The 20544-nt window shown below is 40.6% G+C and overlaps 1 protein-coding gene across 28 annotated transcripts in view; it reads right to left on the bottom strand.

Annotated features, from left to right (window-relative positions):
* Nucleotides 1–20544, bottom strand: part of nrxn1a (neurexin 1a) — a 1341442-nt gene that overhangs the window by 1245991 nt on the left and 74907 nt on the right. For 14 of the 28 annotated variants that reach the window (XM_078404807.1, XM_078404809.1, XM_078404816.1 and 11 more), the window contains exon 1: nt 885–1107. The exons of 4 other annotated variants lie outside the window; for them this stretch is intronic. The gene's annotated coding sequence lies outside the window, so the exon portion shown is untranslated. Of the gene's footprint in view, nt 1–360; nt 383–607; nt 750–790; nt 812–884; nt 1111–20544 lie in introns of those variants that run through there. 10 more of the 28 variants (XM_078404820.1, XM_078404818.1, XM_078404815.1 and 7 more) reach the window with 6 other exon arrangements.

Genomic DNA, 20544 nt, shown 5'->3' on the forward strand with positions numbered 1-20544 from the left:
TGATACCCAAAAATATAGTTCTGTTCACGATGAAAAAATATTTCATTCGAGAAATGAAAATGCCTCTTATATATACTCCCTGTAAAATGCAATACCAAGCACTACATTGAAATATTCAAGTTCTATAACAGCACAAAAATAGGCCCTTTGCAATGTTCTTTATAGTGACCTATTAAACGGGCAGCTAATTGTAGAAAATATCCCTGCAAGGTGTTAATAACAACTCTCCACCAATCTGTAGTTAACCATTTCACCGTAAACTGTAGCTAATCCCTGCCTGTTTCTAACCTTACAACATCACGAAAGCTGCCCGCGCTAGAAAGGAAATCCTCGGTCGAAACATGTTATTGTATTCAATACCCGAAAAATGCTTTCCATGTCATCCTGGGTTCCTTTTAAAGATCAAAATGGACTGTTTTTTTGTTTCATACGATATCCATTGAACTATGCCGGTTTTTCTCCCCCCTTGAAACGGGTTCTCCTGCTGATAACATCAGTACAAAGCACCATCTCCATCCCACCCCATCGCATTCAGCAGTGTGATAAATAAGCCATGATAAACTGCAAACACACATATATACATTATATATATTGAAACACAACGTACGTGCGATTCCGTCCCCAGATCAAACCATGTTAGAGAGGGAAAAAAAAAGTGTTTCCATTAAGGTACAAAGCAAAAAAAAAAACAAAAAAAATGAGAACGGCGGCGTTCAATCCATGAGAATACGTGCGGCGCACAACCACACCACACCACCTACACCATCGCAATGTTCATGCCGGGTTTTACCTACAACAGATGAGCATCGCGGAGCCCGTGTCCGCCAGGGCCAGTCTCTGCAGCTCCATCGCTACACATAGTCTAGTCAAACATGGAGTTTTACCTGCAGCACCTTCCCCTTGCACGGCCGGAGCGGGGGCTTCCATGGGCAAGATCAGGTCCACGTATCTGCCTTTCTTGCCTGCCCACTGTGTTTACATTTGCGAGGCAGCCCTCTGGCTCCTGCTCCAGCTCCGGCTTGTCAGTGGGTTGCTGGGCTCAACGCGTCACACGGGCGTTGCTCTCCAAAGCGAGCCACCAGCAGGGCTGCAGGAGTAGCGAGCCTCTCTATCTTGTCCTCTCCTCTCTCTCTCTCTCTCACACTCACACACACACACACACACCGCAACGTCAGTAATCTTCCTCACGAATTCTCATCGCCACGCGAGAAAGGGGATACAAGACGCTCGCTCCACCATTTCCCCAGGAATTATTACCAAGGGATCGACAAATAGGTTTTGTGTTTTTTTTTTAATGTTCAAGCCATGCCAAAATGAAAGTAACCGTTCAATGGCGACCAGAACTCTGGAGAGGTGGCACTTGCAAGAGAGCACCTTTCAGGTGAGCTCCACTTGCGAGCATTGACACAAGCATTCAAATCGCTTGCAAGCACATCGGAGACATCCGACCGAGCTAACAAATGTGATGCAAGGTTGGAGATTGGTGCTTATTTCATGACCAAAACCTACACCGATGGCACGATTCCCTCCAAATATCCCTCCAGGCCCTTAAGACATGAAATCAAAGGTTGCCATTCATAATGCAAAATAATGCTTACACCTGCTTTAACAACATAAATTTGGACTGACCTTCGGATAAGGCAACGGATTAACACAAGATTCAATCGCACATTTAAAGGTATATTTTATCCTGGTTCACCCTGACGCTAGGGTTTGAATCGTTTAAGAGGGATTCCTCAAATCCATCCCTGTCACTGGTTTGCGTGTCTGGAGGATTACGCAGTCAAGAAAACCTTGCAAATAATCTACAGCAAAATGTTATATCGCAAATCTTCTCCAAATATCCAGGCAAAGTCAACGCAAATATACTGCAGCAAGCGTAATACTGAACCATTCACCTCGCCGGTGGCTTTATCTCTCCTCAACAGAGCCAAAATTGGCAAGGCCTTGGGCACAACATCCTGAATTCAGTTCTGATTTGATCACCTCCGAAAAAAAATATTTTGAGTTATGGAGGCAATTAGCTGCTGTGGTCAGTTTTCAAAAACATTCTACATTGCAGATTTTAGCATTTAGAAGAATAGCATTAATTATTGAAGACATCTAAATGCATTTTATGAGGAGGGGTTGGAAAGGATTTCATTTTCATTACTAAAGTGGAAGGAAATATCCATTTTCACTTGGGTTATGTTTGCATTTCAAGGGCACCTGAAATATTTCCGTGGTGAGAAATTGGGAGTTAGTTTTAAGTAGGTGTCCAGCATCACGCATTCACAAATAAGGGAGACAGATAATGTTTATTTAAGGACACCCAAGGAAAATACATTGGAAATTGAGTGGGCAAAGTGCTATTGTTTTAATATTTTCAGCTGGGGAAAGAAGGGATGCTTCTTTGGATTGCAATTCACCATAGCATGGTGCAAGTCTGCACATTAACCCTTCTATTTCACCATCCAAATCTCTTAAACAAGGATTGTGCTGGCATTTTATGTTTCAAATTAGTTCAGCTGTCTCAGAAGGTCTCACAACAGCTGAACCCCAATGGTGAACGTGCATCTATCTTTGACTATTTCAGAGACAAAAATGGAATCCTTCTGAGTGCTTACTTTCATAATGCAAAGGATGTCCATTATACCTAACAAACAATGATGGAAATGAACAAGGATAAAATGGGCATGGGGAATTCGATGAACAATTAATTACTGTCATGTCATGTCAATTGCCTCTAATGAAGATCAACTTTATGTTGTACATTTCTTTACATAATTACTGAGTTGCTGAGTGTAGCCAGTGCTTAGCACACAACAAAGTCTAATTTCATGATTGGGTAGCACAACTTAAGCACAACTCCTCTTAAAACCAAACTTCAACTCTTAAAGGAGGTGTGCCTGGTTCTTTGCTGGCAAGTGTTCCCAAATAGTATGTCATAAGTCTCGAATGATACAAAGGATATAGCTGGTTCCATAGTTTTGAGAAATCTTGCTGAAAATCTTGGCGCAGGAGGTAACGATAAGTCTCTGACATATGAATAGTTAGTAAAAACCATTGTTGCATACTGTTGAACAATAGTTGCTTTCTTTATTCCCACCGAAAATTACCAAAAATTGGAGATGCTGGAAATCTGAACGAAATATTACAGAAAATGCTGGAAAAACTCAGCAGATCAAACAGCATCTGAAGATGGATAAATAGTTAAAATTTCAGGTCGAAGACACTTCATGTTTGTATCATTCTTTAATACCATACCCAGGTTACTCAGCATGGCTGGACACATACACGATTTTAAAAAAAAACTTACATGAAAATACTAGAGTTGCATAATAATATCAAAATTACAAAGAGGAAAGATTTCCTATTTCCATAGGAGACAGAAACACATTGCAAAGGCAACAAGAGATTGTTGTGGAGATCAATATCGCAAATCAAGTCCCGAGGACCTAAATACAGTGTCACAAGTAATTCAATAACCACATAATGTGCTCAAGGTCATTTAATAAATAAACATCACACATCCACACTGAATAACTAACAGACCTCATTAGGATTGGTACCAAACATTCAAATGTTCCATGCACCCTCATGCACTTAACACTGCTTTAAATTTAATATCTACATCTCATATCTTGCACCCACTCTCAGCTATTCTACCATGACAGACATAACAATGAAACACAATATTAACATACTTTCTACTGCAGGACAAAATAGTGTATAAACATGGCAGCAGCAGATACGCCAGTGGGAAATTGCAGGTCTGCATCACCTTACCTGCATGCTGCCTATCACTAATCCAACCATTATGCTGTCCATGGCTAACACCTGCTTTAAACATTGTAAAAGGCAATACCCAATTCTCCTTTCAGCATCCCACTTAACCCCTCATCACACAATCATTCCTGGCTTTCAAGCTCCAGGTGCTTTAACTAACGACCCTTTGCTGATGACTTTCTCCTTTTGGATGGCAAGAGTTGGAAGGTGGCTGTGTAGGGATGGAGATATGCCGTCAAAAGATTTAACACCTGAAGACTATCAGCACTCATAATCTAACTTGAAGGCAAGATGTATATGTGATGGGTCACTGGATTCCAGTTGCTTGTACCAAAAGCAAAGAGAACGGAGAGTAAAGATGGCAGTAACAAAAAGTAATGTCACAAAGAAGCTTCACAAAAGTGGACTCAGAGGGGCAATTCAAAGGGCCACATACAGAAAAAAGGCAGGACTTGGTGCACTAGTTGTACTGCCTGAAAGATTGGACGTAGTGTCAAGAATTATGGATGAATAGCAACTTTCCACAGGATGTGTCATTGATCTTGGAATCTATTTAATTCAGTGAGGAGTGGTAAATGACTATTGTTGCTCTTGTAGATCCATTCAAAACACAACATCTGGTGACCAATGCTGCAGATTCCATTTCCAATTCAAACAAAAGCCACTCTTGTTTTAGTTCTTCAGATCTCTTGTCAGGCAATCTTAACCTGCTGCCATCTTAACTGCAAATACATGTTTTTGAAGGGATATGCAGGTTCTTAGAGTAGTTCACTGATTACTTGGACTGCTGAGATACTGTTTTGAAGAAGTGTTAATGGATCCAAATAGTATAAATCTAACACCTCCAAGAATTACAATATTTGCATTCCACCAATAGACCTTGTTGGTGAGTTTAATGTAGCCTGCTCTCACAGTCAGTTCTGCCCTTTGACGAGCAGCCTAGAATCCAAGCTGCTTGTCATCCTCCAAGTAATTTTAAAGTCTCCTTAATTGAAGGCCAATAGCCCTTGCCCAATCATGCTACAATCAATGAAGTCCAGGTACATAAGCACAGACTAAAATCTCCTTGAGGTCAGTTTAAGAAAATACACAAGTATAATTGTCAATCGTTTGTTTATAATTTAGAATTGTTAAAATCACCGATTTAATTTTGAATATTTATTCCAGATTTTTTTAATTATTTGCTTTATGGCCAGGCAGGCACTCTGAGGATAAGTTGCTAAGTTGATTGGGTATTTTGGTCAGCAAAGTCAAATGAGTTTTTTTCCTGCCAAAGATCAATAAGTTTCAGTTGGTCACTTACTTCAACTTTCCTAACTTCTTTCCTAATCCCTTTCCTTCTATCTCTCCTCTTCCTATCCTATTGCCGCTCAATAATTAACTTGCGTCAAATGACGTATCCCTATGATACAAGGCGACCTCAAAGGTTGAGACCTGACTATCTGAGTACCACATAACTCCTTTCATGTGTAACTATTGTTTCAGCATGCCCATGATACATTCTGTCATCTTTCATCCTGCATATTTCCCATGTTATGTGGGTTGCGCACAAGAATCAAAAGCTGTGTTTTTATTAGATAGTCCGTATCACCCAGTCACCACCATGTTATTTGTTGTGATGACTCAAATGCAGTTGGCACTGTGTACCATCATCAAATGAAGGTATCATTGGCTGAAAGCAAAATACCAAACAAGTGTGATGCACTACATATGAACCCACTTCAAGTGATGTTGAGGGAGTGATATCTCTCCCAGTTGATGTGTGGAACCACAAATCATAGTGTACTCAGAAGTGGCTCTCCATATCACAGAAGCAATCTCACGGTGCATGCTCCAGCCGGGCAGGAGTGCTCCCTTTGCACAGAAACCCAGTAGCAGTGACCTCCTTTAAGTCAGGGGCAACAACTGTAAAATTTTGCAAATATCTTCTACTTATTTATTGTGTTTTTATGACCACAGTAACTTGGACAATCACTAGCAATACAATCCTCTGAAAAATGAGTTTTGGAAGCAGCAGGTGACATCCAGCTGCCTGGATTACTCTGCATATCACTGTTCATTTTTTTCATAGTGCTGCAGTTTCAAGGTGAAGGATTACTAAAGACCATGTCTGGGAGCAACTGTTTTATTGCAAAGCTTTAACGACAGAACAAAATTCTTCAGCACCTGGCACACCATTCCCTGCAGACTTTAGCAACCACAGAAAACAACAAAATGCTCTTGGAACAGTCACTGCAATAGGCAGTCAAAATAAATCAGCAACTACTATGCAAGTAGTTAATGATTCCTTTAAATAGCACTGGTAGTGTTGGGACTAGGTCCTTTCTGCTGCTGAATATATATACAGCTATGTAAAGTTAAAAGAGGTGTTGGCTAGAGCACTAAACAATATAGCAAAGATAGACACAAAATGCTGGAGTAACTCAGGTAGCATCTCTGGAGAGAAGGAATGGGTGACGTTTGGGGTCGAGACCCTTAAATCAACTCAATGTTGCAGATAGAGTGACATTATAATCTTAACACTCTGTAAATCACTAATCGGTGTTAGCTGTGCTCAATGTGCTGGCTAGTCCTACTCATGTACACAGATTACTCACTAGATTGAAAGCAAATTGGCACCTTTAACGCTAAAATAAGTGGTGTGGAGCAAAACTTTGCAACCTAGGTGTTTGTTGGAAATGATAAATATTTTACTTATTACATTTTTTTTACTAGGTATACCAGCTATCAGTACAGTAGCTGTTAATTGTGCACACGTTAAACAAAAAAATGTCACTGACAGGTATTGATTATCTTCAGATTTGTAGCCATCGTTAAAGTCTGTGGTGTTGACTGATAATAGTCGTTTGGCAGAAGTCTACTAAGATTTACCTATTGCTGTTGGAGGTCGTTGGAATAAAAATGTGGCACTTTTGGAGCAGTACATCCACTGCTCTGAGATTGGTGGCCACCTGTCCCTGGGTCATTTCTGTTTCTGTCCCTACAGCTACATGGGCAGTCTTTCACTGGGAGCCCAGCTGTGCTCTGTCCAGGCTGTTTTGACTTGGGTAACAGCTAGGCTTGCATAACAGCTTTAAGGGACCTTAAGTCCCTGCCTCTTGGCTCACCAGCTGTCAAAGTTGTGACTGCTTTACGATGTACAAACACTGAAAATCACTGGGGGAACTGTAAAAATATGTTGTTTTTCTAAGTTAGATGACTAACGCACAGAGACACATGAAAACATAGGAACTAAGAATTGAATGTGAAATAAAACTCCATTTACCTTTTTACAGCAACGGATTTCTCCCATGTATTTGAATGCCTGCAGTATTTAAGCCGGGATAAAAGTGTGTCAGGCCCAGCGTACAGAATTCCCAGTCCTGGAGGAGTGGCAAGCTTAAATAGGTTGGAAGCAATCCACTGGATTTCATGGAGACCACCAATGCATCATATGGGTGAATGGCAGCTCAGGCATCTCGGCCAGAACAGCTTTAAGCTCATATTTGTACTGAGAAACGGCAGCAATGCTGGCAGTGGTACTGACACAGAAATAGAGGGATCGGTCCACTCCTCCTGCAGTTTTCTTTTTTAAGTTATTAATGCAAGTTACTTCAGGAAAGTGGCACCGAAGTAAAGATTAGCTTGGTTCTTACTCATGGAAGAGCAGGAATAATAAACTTATCCTATGTGGAGCCATAAAGTCGTAACACAGAAGCAGGTTCCAGCTCACTGGGTCAGCGCCAATCAACGAGCATCCTTTTCCATTTTAACCCAAATCCTGACCCCCTAACCCCATTTATTAACCCTGTGTTCTCATCAAATCCACCTAGATTCTGTCCCTCATCCACACTCTAGGGGCAGTCTACAGTGGTTTATTAACATATCACCTGGCACTTGTTTGGGATACTGGAGGAACCATATCACCTGGCACTTGTTTGGGATACTGGAGGAACCCGGAGCAACCAGGTGAAACCCAAGCTGTCACACCCAGAACATGCAAACTCATACAGACAGGGCCAGAGGTGGGGATTAAACATGCATCTCCAAAGCAGTGGATCAACAGTCCTACCAACTGCACCACAGTACTGCACAAATATTTCTTATATTCCAAAATCTTAGCAAGCCATGTTCACCAGACATTATTGTGGTGCAGTGTTAAACTGCCGTGCTGGTGATCTTGAAGGCTAGACTAACAATTTAAGAGACCAGAGTTCAAATCCCAACATTGTCAGTGTGGAATTTAAATTCAGTTAATTATCTGGAATTATAACAAGTTACAATGGTGAAGATGTCCATGAAAACTGTGATAAACCCACATGGTTCACGAATATCCTTCAAGGTGGGAAATCTGCCATTCTTACCTGGTCTAGCTTTTATGTGACTGCCGATACATCAACCCACCAATACGGTTTACTCTCGGATGCCCTCAAATGGCATTGAAAACCAATCAGTTCAAGGGCAATTAGGGATATTTAAATACAGTTTCAATGCAGCATTAAAGCAGATGTAAATGAGGCAATAACACTATAGCAAACTAAATGCAGGAATAGTGGTTAAAATTAGCATGAACATTATTGAAGATGTTATTTCAAGGTTGTGTTTGCTGTTCACAAACTCTTTGATATTTAGTCTCATTCTCTATCACTATTTGACGCTGAAAATACCAGTTACAATTACAACATTCAAATTTACCTGGATAGTTACATGGTTAGAAAAGGTTTGGAAGGATATACTCCAGGCAATAAGGGCTGGCTCAATTAGGCAACTTGGTCAGATATATACGACTCATTCAAGTTTTCTTTCTACATTTTGCAACATCATGATGCTTAAGACAACTGTTCTTGGTGAAATTCTGGAAAGAATTTCCAAAACCTCATCCTTGGTTGCAGCATCAATCTGCATCAAAATCAGTTGTGCATAAAGTCAGGGCAAATTACTGCTGATGCATGTGATGGAGACATTTTACTTTTATCTTAACTGTCATTCTCAAACAATACTGGAAATCTAATTTTAGTAGCTCTGATTGTTTTTGATTATTTGTAGTCAGAGTTAGCAAGCTATGTTGCCAATCAGAAACATCCCAACATGGAATTTAACTCTGGTTTACTGAAAGATGATTCATCAAAATAAGTGCCATAGAAACAGCTCCATCCTACATTTTTTTAATATACAATTGGCAGCTACAGAATCACATTTTCTCATAAATAGTATGTTCATGCCTCCCTTCTTCCCTCTCCTATCAGAGCCTTCAGCAATCGCTGCTCCCCATTCTGCAGCTCTTCAAGTTATTCACCTTGTCACTTCTCTGAAGGAATTCTTGAAATCCATCCTTCTGATTATATCTTTGGTTATCTCCGTAAGCTTTTTCCGAATCCATGCTCAGTTTTTAAATCAGCCCTTCTGTGAAATTGTTACACACCTTAATGAGCGTAAAGCACCGTTCAACTTTTGATATACATCTCAGATGCCTGAAAAGAAAATTTCTTTGCATCTCCATTTGAAATTTAGAAATTAAAGTGTTAGCAGTAAATGTATAACTCCACAAGAAATACACTTCCCTTGCCCTCACCAACCTTAGATAAGTTACTCCCTTTGGCAAATGCTGAAAATACTACCTTGGATATGTCTCCAAACTGTTAATCTATGTTGTTAAGAGGTACTTCCTGGCCTGATCACCCTTTGTCATGCGATTATGTTGTTAAATATTGGGCCAATCATTAAATCTTCCCTGTTGGTGTAGATTTTAAAATATCATTTTGTCTATTATTGAAGGAAGATATACCATTTTTAGCAATGGAAATGTCTGCAATTTACTCAAGCAGATTTGTTGCTCCTGACTGAAAAACTAGAGACGATCATATGTCCAAAAGGCTTTGAATGCAGAAATAATGAAACGAGAAGAGACCTGCAGACAATATGATGGTAGGTTGTCCAAGATCAAAGCAAAGATGATGAGTCAGAACGTACGTAGCAACAAACTTCATTAATTTCCATTGCACTACCAGAATATTTACTAGTCACAAATTCCTAATTTTAAGTAGACAGAAAAGTATAATCTTCATCTATCGATAGCTCATATTTTAACAGACAGGTAAATGTACTAAATATTAATAAAACATCTTATTTCATTCCCTTTATAATCAAAACTGAAGGAAGATGCAGTACTTTAAATGAACTCCATCTAACCACTGACACACAATTTTAATGCTTGTTTATTTGCTACAATAAGTAAACAAATCTTATTGGTGTGATCATAGTAAATATGCTTGCTTCCAATTAACCATGTCGTTTCAAATTAATTTTCAGATGCCACAGAAAAAAGTGATTATTTCTGTACTTTATTTTAAACTGTTAAAATACCTAATGTTCTATAATAATTTACTTCAAGTTTACTAGTTTTTAAATATCTTTCATGCCACACATTGAAAAACCATTAAAATTAGAAGGGTCTCGACCCGAAACGTCACCTATTCCTTTTCTCCAGAGATGCTGTCTGACCCACTGCGTTACACCAGCTTTTTGTGTCTATCTTCGTTAAAATTACTTGCAGCTTTGATAAAGCTTTACCCCTCTACTTTGCCTTTTGTCTGAAGTTCTTTTGACATTTCAAGGCAGAGTCTGAGCATGCTAATGCTTGCAGCCCAGTCTCTATCTATTGCTGGACTTTGGTGCATGAGGCCCAGTGAGACGGGCCTTCCAAATGCAACCTTCATACATGGGATTGTGGCAGTATCTCCAGGACCAAACAGGGTAACCAGAGAGAAAACGGGGCCCCCCAGGAATCAAATGGATCAACTCTGTGTGGAGCCACAGGAGATAGGCAAAGTCCGTAATGAGTAAATATCCTCTATTTTACCGTGCAGAGAGACATGAGGACTTGGGGCAGTCAATGGAAGCGTCTTGCGCAGTCAGTATTACGATCAAGGAGGTGCTGAAGGTTCTAATGCATATGAAGGTAGATACATCTCCCGTGCCTGATCAGATATATCCAAGGACATGAAAGGAAACTAGAGAGGAAATTGCACGTCCCCTGGCTGAGATTTATGAGTCATCATTAAATGCGGGTGAGCTCGCAGAAGACTGGAGAATGTGCCATTATTTAAGAAGGGCTGCAGGGAAAAGCCTGGGAGCTACAGGCCAGTGAGTCTATAATCTGTGGTCAGAAAGTTACTGGAGAGTATTCTGATGGATAAGATAGACATGCAATTAGATGGACAGGGGCTAATTTGGGATAGTCAGCATAGTTTTGTACATGGGAGATCATGTCTCACAAATCTGAATGTTTATTGAAGATGTGAACAAAAAGGTTTATGAGGGCCAGGCTTAAGTGTTGTATATATGGCATTTGGACAAGGTTCCACATGGTAGGCTGCTCTGAAATGTTAGATCGCATGGGATCCAAAGAGAGGTAATTAACTGGATAGAAAATTGACTTCATGAAAGGAAGTAGAGGGGATGGTGGAAGGTTGCTACCAGGACTGGAGACCTGCGATTCGTGGTGTGCCTCAGGGTTCGCTGCTATGTTCATTGCTGTTTGTCATCTACATCAATGATCTGGATGAGAATGTACAAGACATGATTAGTAAGTTTGCAGATGGCACTAAAGTGGGTGGGTTTGTAGATAGCGAAGATGGTTATTGTAGCTGGATCTTGATCGGTTAGGCAGGTGGGATGAGGAATGGTTAATAGAGTTTAATATAAAGAAGTGCAAGGTTTTGTATTTTGGGACGTCAAACCAGGGCAGGACCCACGCAGTGAATGGCAAGGCTCTGAGGAATGTTGTAGAGCAAAAGAATCTTTAAAGTGCCGTCACAAGTTGATAGCTTGGTCAAAAAGGCTTTCGGCACATTGGCCTTCATCAGTCAGAGTATAAAAGATGGGAGGTCATGTTACAGTTTGGCATAACATTGGTTCAGTTTTGGTCATCCTGTTATAGGAAAGATGGTGTTAAGCAGGAAAGAGTGCAGAAAAGATTTATGAGGATGTTGCCAGGACTCGAGGGCCTGAGCTATAGGGAGAGGTAGAGCAGGCTAGGACTCTATTCTTTGAAGTGCAGGAGGATGAGGGGTGATCTTATAGAGATGTACAAAATCATGAGAGGAATGCGTAGGGTTAATGCACACAGTCTTTTAACCAGAGTCGGGGAATCGAGAACCAGAGGACATAGATTTAATGTAATTGCAACATCCCCATTTACTCTGCACAGAAAAGAGTTGGTTATCACAAGTTTGCAAGATTTGCTTACTTCCACAACAATATCTCTCCTTGATATTACCCAAGTCCACCAGTCCTAAAACCCTTATCTATTACTGTCCTTTCAAGCACAACAACTTTAATGCTCTCCTTAATTGACTCTTAACTTCCATTCTTAACTTGAATTCATCCAAAATTCTCCTGAGCATAATTTAGCCAACACCATCTTCAAATTGTGTTGTTCCTCATCTCTAATCATTAGGAAAAAAAGTTTATATTCGTTTTCAAATCTTATCATGACCTCAGTGCTACCTATTTCTGAAATTCTACAACCTGTATCCCTTTTGTCCTATCCATTGCAAGCCTATCCTTTCCAAATTTAAACTAATTTGTTTTCTCACTTTGCCAGTGTTGACGATGGGCCTTCAACCTGAACTGTTGACCTGGTTTCTTTTTCCACAGATGCTGCCTGATTGACCTCCTGACAATTCCCAACACTTTCTGTTATTATTCCAGATTTCTCACATCTGCATTTGCTTTCATTTTCAAACCTGAACTCTGTGATCCATTAATACTAATCTCGTTTGAATCCACCCTGCTTAACCTTCTTCCTTTAAGACTCTCTTACAAATCTGTCTTTAAGCCAATCATCCGAATAGTCCACGATGAAAACCAGATTAGCTGAAAACATTTACTGCAACTGGAAAACAATCCCTGTTGGCAATTTGTAGGTTTCACCTGAAATTTGTTTACATGTCTCAACATTTTATTTGCATGTTCTTTCTGACAGTAACATTGCTGTTTAGTGCATTCCTCACTATTTACAGGGTACAATTTTAGAAGTCACCTAAAGAAGCCGTGGCAAACTGGTATTGATTTAAAGCATGACTTAAAGCACTGCCTCCAAAATCAGCTGGGAGCTCCAAATATTTTAATGGAAGCTGTGACAGGGCGAAAAAATGTCCTAAGAAGTCCATCAAGCCTATTATTAAGTGCCTTTGGCAGGAGGTTATGACTGATGTCAACCCCAGGTGTTTTCCACCTAAGAATTAGATGCTGAGCTGCAAGTGGATAAATAGCCTCACACGTGGTCAACCAGTGAATATATCATTAACTCAACTCTCAACGGCCGCGCCACTTTACTATCCTATTGCTTTATGTTAAACATCTAATAATTCTCAAATTCTCTGTCACGTCCTATAATTATATGCACTATTGCCACCATACCTCACTCACTACTATTTCAACTGTCTGAAAAATGTTGCTATAGAACCTGCCCCAACTATCTCCTCAGGCAGCTTGTTCCATATACCCACCACCCACTGTGTGAAAAGGTTGTCCCTCAGGTTTCTATTATACCTTTCCCCTCTCACCTTAAACCTTTGTCCTCTGGTTCTTGATTCTCCTACTCACCCTATCTATTCATCTTGTTATTTTTGTACACCTCTCTAAAATCACCCCTCGCCATCCTGCACTCCAAGGATTAAAGTCCAAGCCTGTTCAACCTTTCCCTATAGCTCAGGCCCTCAACTCCTGGCAACATTCTTGTAAATCTTCTCTGCACTCTTTCCAACTTAACAACATCCCTCCTACAACAGGGTGACTACAATACTCCAAATGTGGCCTCACCAAGGTAATAAAACATTGCAAGTGTAATAAAACCTTCCAACTTCTATACTCAATACATTGACTGATGAAGGTCAATGTACTGAAAGCCTTGATGACCATCCTATCTACCTATGACACCAATCTCCGGGAATTATGAACCTGCACTTCTAGATCCCTCAGCTCCATAACACTCCCCAGGACTGCCATTCACTGTGAAGGTCTGACGCTAGTTTCAATTCCCAAAATGCAACACCTTGCACTTACCTGCATTAAACTCCATTAGCCATTCCTCAGCCTAATTGCCCAGCAAGATCCTGCTGTAATTTTTGATAATCATTTTCACTATCTATTACACCACCCACTTTAATGTAATCGGCATTTTTCTATCTAGCAAAATAAGATGGCACATGACTATTGACAGTGATAAATGTTATCATCAGCTCAACGATCAGGAAGAGAGCATCCTGGCCATTATTTGGACAGGTATCACAGAGTTTATGGGGAACAGCCAAGCTCATATCACTGAAAATGATCAGATGCTCATACTTAATTTGTTTTCTCATTCCACTAACTCTTCTGAACTTTTCTGGGGCAGGACCTAAAAATTATTGGTATTGGTTTATTATTGTCACGTGTACTAAGGTGCAGTGAAAAGCTATTGTTTGTGCATTATCCAATTAAATCAGATCATATTATCAGTACATTCAGGCCATACACAAGTACAACAGGTACTGCAACGAGAAAAATATCAGTGCAAGATACAGTTTACAGCATTATGGTGTTACATTTTGGTGCACCCAAGGATGGTGATGTCCTTCCACCGACTTTCTATTCAAAATAAGTCAGGGAGGGAACACATTGCTGCCACCAATACTGCACGATTTGACTTTGTGGCCCGTTATAGCTTGCAGGCCGAGCCACAATCAATAGGTGTCCATGTGGTCACCTTGGGATTCTAGCGTGGTCCAGATTTCTCTCTTGGCATCCTTGATGGCTTTGCAAAGGGCCAATCAGCATTTAAACAAAAGATCGGGACCCCTGAGACCAAGAATAAGTGGAGCCAGAGTCAAGGATCTTGGAAGAGCACTGTTCCATCTATGCACGAGAAATTTCATAGTGTCCATTTTCTTGCATCTTGAAAGTAATGACCAGTTCCTTTTTAAAACATGTGAACCTAGCTAAGGGTAAACTCTCAGCTCTCTCCAAACACTGGCAAAAAGCACCCAACAATCGTGGAAGCTCATATTCTGCCATTTAAATTCCAATAGCTGTTATTATGGTTTCTGAATAACAGCACTCAAAGGGTTTTTAGGATGTCGTGAAACACGCTTCTAATGTTGCTGAGGTATCACCCTGGTAGAATGTGAAGTACTCTGTGGATAAAGATCAACAATCATTTCTCAGGAAAACTGCATTCGTGAGCTCCCCAACAGCACAATGAGTGCCTTTGATGCAGTCCACCAACAGGCTATCACAGAGTTCTGCCACTCTTCACAAAAAGGTGTAGTCTGAAGCTAGGCCATTTAGGCCCATTGCTGTTCAAGATTGTACATCAATGCCATTGTGTAAAAGGCTTACACTAACCTGGCTGTACCCCTGAGCCAGAAGAATAACTCAGGACAAACAAAGACAAACACACAGCAAATTCATGAGAATGACCAATCATGTATATGCCTGCCCTCTGCAACGGTTTGGTTTGTTGAATTAGGTGGCTCTGCTTTTCAAGTGAAATTGAGGCCAAAGATAACATCAGCTATAATCTGATAGCTTATATGGTGGAGGATGTTTCTTTGGTATGAATGGACCTATGCACATCAAGGAAAGTACAGAATATTCTTCAATGTGTTGTGATAGCCAACTGGCATAATTCTGCTACACTTTCTTATTTTATTCTGCTGTCGTGATTACAATCATCAAACAGATGCAGAGGTGATCAGCAGTAGGGGTAACATAGAATCTGCTGAGTAAAGGTCTTTCCTCTATTTGTATTCATTTAAAGAATGTGGCATCAATTGCAGGTCAGTATTTAATGATCAACCCTGATTGCCATTGAATTGATGGTAGGGGAGTCATGTTCTTGCACTGAGAAAAATTGATTTTTTGACCATTGGGAAATCAAGGGTGGTGGTGATCAGACCAGCAGAGCGGGATTGAGGTGAAAGATCAGATCAGCTGTACTCTTAATAAATGGTGGAGGAAATGCTATATGTCCTACCTTTGTTCCTCTTTCTTCTATCTTCTTGTCTTGAAATCAGTATTCAATAACCATTCCCAAAATGTGGTTTGACATTTCAGGATTTTGCAATGAGGGAAACCAGATGTATTTCCAATTTAGGATCTACCCGTATGACTGTGAGTTGACAATAGAGACTGATGTTCCTGATGCTGTTAAATAAGTATATGGAGAGGTGCTGCTGTACATTCTGTAGATGGGATACATAACAGCCACAATCCTTCATTGAAACATCGCAGTTAAACTGCAGCTTGATTAACAGGAGTGCTAATAAAAAAAAACTGCAGTAACCTGGATAAAACGGTTCCATGAAGGTGGATCTGCAATCACCAATGAAAGTGAAGTACCTTCTCTAGTGCTTTAGGTCCTTCACCCACCCAGGCAGAGTAAAATATTTCTCATTGTGGTAAAAGCCCCCCATCTCACTAAATCTACATACTTGAAATATTTATGTGTAGGAAGGAACTGCAGATGCTGGAAGATAGACACAAAATGCTGGAGTAACTCAGCAGGACAGGCAGCATCTCTGGAGAGAAGGAATGGGTGATGTTTCGGGTCAAGACCCTTCTTCAGGAAAGGGTGTGAAAGAGATGATTGATTCTGAGGAAGGGTCTCAACCTGAAATGTCACCCATTCCTTCTCTCCAGAGATGCTGCCTGTCCCACTCAGTTACTCCAGCATTTTGTGTCTACTTGTTGTTATCTACCCAATTAGATGAATTCCTCTCTCCTTGAGTACAGAGCATCTGACATGCCTTGTTTGCAGTAGTGCGCTGAAAAAATGCAGCACAGAGTCCAAGTCTGCTACGGCTTCCTAAAACAAGCTGGAAGCAAAAGACCCTAAAGATGATTGTGACCTACAAGCCATAGTTTGAGGGAGTACTGTAATGTCTGTATAATTAGACATCTGCAATTCAAAAGAGTGGAAAAAATTCTAAAGTGCCATCACAGGATAACCAAATGAGATAGAATTAAAAGTAAGAGCATGTGGCAGCGCCGCCAAGAGAGGGTGTGAAAGAGATGATCTGTTCTGGTCTCTCAAGCTCCTGTATCTTCTTTCGGAAGATAGAAGAGAGAAAAGAGTAAGATCAAATTTGTCCCTGCCCAAAACATAACTACCTGGCTGGAGAAAACCAATATTATTTAAAATTAGCACACACAAGGGGTGTAAGAAAATAACTGCAGATGCTGGTACAAATCGAAGGTATTTATTCACAAAATGCTGGAGTAACTCAGCAGGTCAGGCAGCATCTCAGGAGAGAAGGAATGGGTGACGTTTCGGGTCGAGACCCTTCTTCAGACTGACGTCAGGGGGGCGGGACAAAGGAAGGATATAGGTGGAGACAGGAAGTTAGAGGGAGAACTGGGAAGGGGAGGGGGGGAAAGAGAGGGACAGAGGAACTATCTAAAGTTGGAGAAGTCAATGTTCATACTGCTGGGTGTAGATATTAAATACACATAAGGGTGTAGATATTAAAAATGTCTCCACCTTTGCAACCAATCTTCACCGTCCACATGTCTATACATGATCTCTCTGATTCTTCCTTTTCCTTCCTTGAGTTCTCAATCTCCAGCTCAAGAAATAAGCTATTGACCAACATCAATTACAAGCCCACTGACTCACATTGTTTTGATGGTGATGGTATCTTTTAAACCAGTGATTTTAAAATATCCTTACTTTTTTCCAAATCTAATTTCCTGCCCACCATAATTGACAGAAATCTCAGCCGCTTTGGTCCATTTTGTGTATGTTTGTTTTCCACAACCTTCTTCTTCTTCTTGTATTTACTTTTCGCCAGTGTCTACATTCAACAGATCATCTTTCAAAATTATCCACAACTGTCAACATGACATCACCACTAAACACATATTCTCTAACCTTCCAATTTTAGGAATCGGAAAGGTCTGAGCTTTTCATAATGTCTGATCATGCTGTCATCCCTGCAAATATCCTGTGCCATTCTCACAGCACCTTCCCCAGCAACTACATGAGATGCAAAACCTGCCATGCCTCCCTTCCCATCAATCAGGGACCTAAATACTGGACCTAAATACTCTTTCCAATCGAAGCAGTAATTCACTTCCAGTTTTGCGTACGATATTTAGTGCTCACATGTTGATCGCCTGTGCACTAGGTAAATTAAATGCAGATTGGCTAATGCTTTGCAAAACATTTCTTTTCAATTCACAAAGGCAACACTGTGCTTCCAGTTGCCTATGATTTTAATTGTCCATCCCATAGTCACACTGATTTCTTGGTCATTGGGTCTGTCCATGTTCCAGTGAGGCCAACGCAAGGAAAAGCATCTCATCTTCAGACTAGGGGCAGATAAATATATATTTAAAAACTAATCCCTTCTGTTTGCATCTAAACTGCCAGTCCTCTTGCCAGGTCACCACCCTGCAATGATAGTTCAATTTCCTTTCCAGAGAGGTTGTCAAACCTCTTGCATATTTCCTGTAGTCTCTATTTTTATTTCAGTTTTCCAGCATTTATAGATTTTTGCTTTCAAAGGTTTCAAAGGTCTTTTATTGTCACATGTACCAATTAAGGTACAGTGATATGCGAATTACCATACAGCCATACTGAGAAAAAAAATTAACAAGACACACAACTACATAAAAGTTAACATAAACATCCACCACAGCGGATTCCCCACATTCCTCACTGTGATGGAAGCCAAAAAAGGTCCAATCATCTTCCTCCTTATTCTCCCGTGATCGGGGCAGTGCAACCATCCTTCGTGGTGATTGAAGCTTCCGCAGTCGGCAGTCGAAGCTCTCGTGTCAGGGCGACCGAAGCTCCCGCGTCGGGACGATCAAAACTCCCGCGTTGGGGCGGTCGAAGTTCCTGCGGTTTGGAGTACCCGAAGTCGGTGCCTGACCAGAGACTGCGAGCTCTGTGATGTTAAGTCCGCAAGCACCCACAGTTGGAGATGCGAGGTTGATCCCTGGCAAAGGGGCCACGGGCCCCGTGATGTTAAAATTCCGTAGGTTCCCCGCGGTGGTGCTCTCAAAGGTCAGTCTCCACAAAGGCCGCCAACTCCTCGATGTTAGGCTGCAGTACATACAGAGGTACGATAGGGGGGGAAAATCGCATCTCCGTCGAGGTAAGAGATTAGAAAAAGTTTCCCCCAACCACCCCCCCCCCCCCCCCACACACATAAAACAAGCTAAAGAACAGTAAAAACCATACCATTTAACACATACTATTAAACCACAAAGAAGGAAGGGACACAGACTGTTGGCGAGGCAGCCATTGCTGGCACCACAAGTTTTTGTATTTCAGGCTACATTCTGTGTTAAGCTTTTCCACAAAATTATTTTTGGTGCCTCTGGATAAAAACCTGCAGGGAGGCCAGTAATATTTATGCAACCACAATAGCATCCTATTTGCTTTGGCCACAGAAAGGTTAAGTCTTTTGATATGAGAGGAAGTTGCCAGAGAGCTTCGTTTGCCAAACTTAAGATACACAAGATGCTTTTGTGCAGAAACAGACTAAAGAAGGATTGTGACCCAAAATGTCTTCCACAGATGCTGCCTAAACCACAAAGTTCCTCCCAGTAGTTTGTTTTTTGTTTCTTTATTCAAGATTGCAGCAGCTACAATCTCTTGTGTCGCCAGTGAGATATATAGGTTTGAAAGTGGATAAAAATCTTTAGACTATCAAAAAGGATGTACCCATAGTTATAGTTAAAAACCTTGTAAACAATAGTGATCATTGATCCCTTCTTGAAGGTATTTATTCACAAAATGTTGGAGTAACTCAGCAGGTCAGGCAGCATCTCAGGAGAGAAAGAATGGGTGACTTTTCGGGTCGAGACTCTTCTTCAGACTGAAGAAGGGTCTCGACCTGAAACCCAACAGTCTGAAGAAGGGTCTCGACCCGAAACGTCACCCATTCCTTCTCTCCTGAGATGCTGCCTGACCTGCTGAGTTACTCCAGCATTTTGTGAATAAATACCTTCGATTTATACCAGCATCTGCAGTTATTTTATTACGCTATTGATCCCTTCTTGATATGGTCCAATACTATGCAGGTTTCTTCAAGACCTTGCAATAGTACTGTGATATTGCTTTGCCAGATATTAAAAAAGGATGAATAATGGTATTGAGGAAAGGACAACAGAAGCCATCTGATTGTTATAAGATACTCATCAATGATTCATTTTTAGAGCATTATGGTACCAATCATGTGGTAAAATCTTACGAGCCAATTTTTGATTTGAGGCAGTGAGACTGTGTTATATACAGTACTCGTGAGAAGACTTACTTATGCATTTAGGTGCACTAAGAAAAAGGTGAAAAAAATATGCCTAAATAGAGAAAGATTTGAACTAAGTTTCACCAATTCTCACTTAGGGGACTATTTACTGATCACAATCATTTGCTGGTTGTTTTGAAACACAAATTTGCTGCTACCACATTAGCAGCCTCAAGAGTGCAGAGATGAGCCATTCCAATAGACTAAAAAGACTGGCAACTTGATTAAACTTGCAAAGATTGTAAATATTTTACATCAGTTTAATCTTTTCCTTTAAAATGGAAGCAGCATATGTCAACATGTGTGATAACATTCGTGACATATTTCATCTCATTTGTTCTAATGTGTGCAATTTGATTAGAGCTTCAGAATAAAGTAGGTTCATTTTGTTCAAGCTCTTTGGATCCCATACATATCAGTCTGTGTACTTTGCATTGCACCTCCTTAGAGATTCAGAGGAAATATAAATCTTATGTTTCCGGAAGATTCTGGTAAG

Source organism: Rhinoraja longicauda, chromosome 9 (genome assembly GCF_053455715.1).
Source record: "Rhinoraja longicauda isolate Sanriku21f chromosome 9, sRhiLon1.1, whole genome shotgun sequence".
In the NCBI taxonomy this organism is placed as follows: Eukaryota; Metazoa; Chordata; class Chondrichthyes; order Rajiformes; family Arhynchobatidae; genus Rhinoraja; species Rhinoraja longicauda.